The sequence below is a fragment of the Mandrillus leucophaeus genome, unplaced genomic scaffold (assembly GCF_000951045.1).
Source record: "Mandrillus leucophaeus isolate KB7577 unplaced genomic scaffold, Mleu.le_1.0 Scaffold54, whole genome shotgun sequence".
Classification (NCBI taxonomy): Eukaryota; Metazoa; Chordata; class Mammalia; order Primates; family Cercopithecidae; genus Mandrillus; species Mandrillus leucophaeus.
In genome coordinates this window covers 2,465,515-2,467,730 of record NW_012105808.1, presented here as the reverse complement: position 1 = coordinate 2,467,730, position 2,216 = coordinate 2,465,515, and positions in this window count along the sequence as shown.

Below are 2,216 nucleotides of genomic sequence, written 5' to 3'. Positions count from 1 at the left end.
GCACGGCCGCCGTGGAGGCCCCTCCCGGGGGGCTGAGGATCCGGAAACCCGGCCTGGGGGAGGCCGAATCCGAAGCCTGGCGGGGGCAGGAACTTTGCTTAAATCAACCAGAAGATGTTCATTAAAACCCTCAAGTGTAGCCGGGCGCAGTCGCTCACGCCTGTAATCCCAGCAGTTTGGGAGACCGAGGTGGGCGGATCATCTGAACTCAGGAGTTCGAGACCATCGTGGCCAACATAGTGAAACCCGGTCTCTACTGAAAATACAAAAATCAGCCCGGTGTGGTGCCGGGCGCCTGTAATCCCAGCTACTGGGGAAGCTGGGGCAGGAGGATTGCTTGAACCCGAGAGGCAGAAGTTGCAGTGAGCCGAGATCGCCCCACTGCACTCTAGCCTGGGCGACAGGGTGAGACTCTATATTTAAAACAAAACAAAACAAAAAAAACTCTCAAGTTCATATTTTAAACTGTAAGGAAAATTTTTTCAGATCATTTAAGTGCATCCCCAATTTGGAAGATTAAAAGGCTGGCCGGGCGCGGTGGCTCACACCTGTAATCTCAGCACTTTGGAAGGCAGAGGCAGGCGGATCACCTGAGGTCAGGAGTTCGAGACCAGCCTGGCTAACATGGCAAAACCCCATCTCTTCGAAAAATACAAAAATTAGCCGGGCGTGGTGGCACGCACCTGTAATCCCAGCTAGGGAGGCTGAGGCAAGAAAGTCGCTTGAACCTGGGGAGGCGGAGGTTGCAGTGAGAGGAGATCATGCCACTGCACTCCAGCCTGGCGGACAGAGCAAGACTCCGTCTCAAAAAAAAAAAGAAAAAAGTATATGATATTGCACAATAGGAATGTATCTAACACCACTGAATTTTAGACTTAAAAATGAAGATTGTAAATTTTTGTTATTTGCATTTTACTACAATTTTTTAGATGTTATATTTAAAACAGAAAAGACTATTTCTAAGGATATTGAATCCTTATTTTAACTGATATAAAAAAACACGCAAAAGTTTAAATGAATTTGATTGAACCTTAGGAGGGAAGTGGCTTTTTAAAAATTTTTGGTTTTTTGAGACAGAGTCTTGCTCTGTTACCCAGGCTAGAGTGCAATGGCAGGATCCAAGCTCACTGCAAACTCCACCTCCAGGGTTCAAGTGATTCTCATGCCTCAGCCTCCCGAGTAGGTAGGACTACAGGCCCGCCCTGCCACGCCCGGCTAATTTCTTTTTTCTTTTTTTTGAGATACAGTTTCGCTCTTGTTGCCCAGGCTGGAGTGCAGTGGCACAATCTCACCTCACTGCAATGCCTGCCTCCCAGGTTCAAGCGATTCTTCTGCCTCAGCCTCCCGAGTAGCTGGGATTACAGGCACGCGCCATCACGCCCAGCTAATTTTGTATTTTTAGCAAAGATGGGGTTGCTCCATGTTGGTCAGGCTGGTCTCAAACTCCCGACCTCATGTGATCCGCCTGCCTCGGACTTGCAAAGTGCTTGGATTACAGATGTGAGCTACCGTGCCCAGCCTTAAATGTTTTTTTAAAAAAAGGAAAAAAAAAATTGTGATAGACCTGAAAACACTGAATACACTTAATAGATGGAGGCTGAAAATCAAACACAGTTAATGGCTGCTCATTTCGGAAAACTCCATAGCTTAAGTGGTTGTTCAAACTATGATACTGACATTTCATTTAGAAAAAGAATTTTTAAAATTCATTTTTATCTTTCCTAGAAAGGTTTTACACACTTGTATAAAAATTAATGTTTAGAGGATTGACACAGGAAAGCAGCTTCCAGTTAAAAATAGTGTGCCCCAGCGCGGTGGCTCTAATCCCAGCACTTTGGGAGGCCGAAGCAGGTGGATCACCTGAGGTCAGGAGTTCCAGACCCTTCGAGAGCATGCTGGCCAACATGGTGAAACCCTGTCTCTAACAAAAATACAGAAAAAAATTAGCTGGGCATGGTGGCGCATGCCTGTAATCCCAGCTACTCGGGAGGCTGAGGCAGGAGAATTGCTTGAACCTGGAGGCAGAGGTTGCAGTGAGCTGAAATCTCGCCGCTGCACTCCAGCCTGGGCAAGGTAGTGAGACTCCATCTCATGCGGGAGGGAGACAGCAAGACTGAAAACAGTGTAGTCAGGAGACCTCTAAGTCAACTCAAGAATATGCCGAGTCAAGTGCAGCGGCTCACGCCTGTCATCCCAGCACTTTGGGAGGCCGAGGC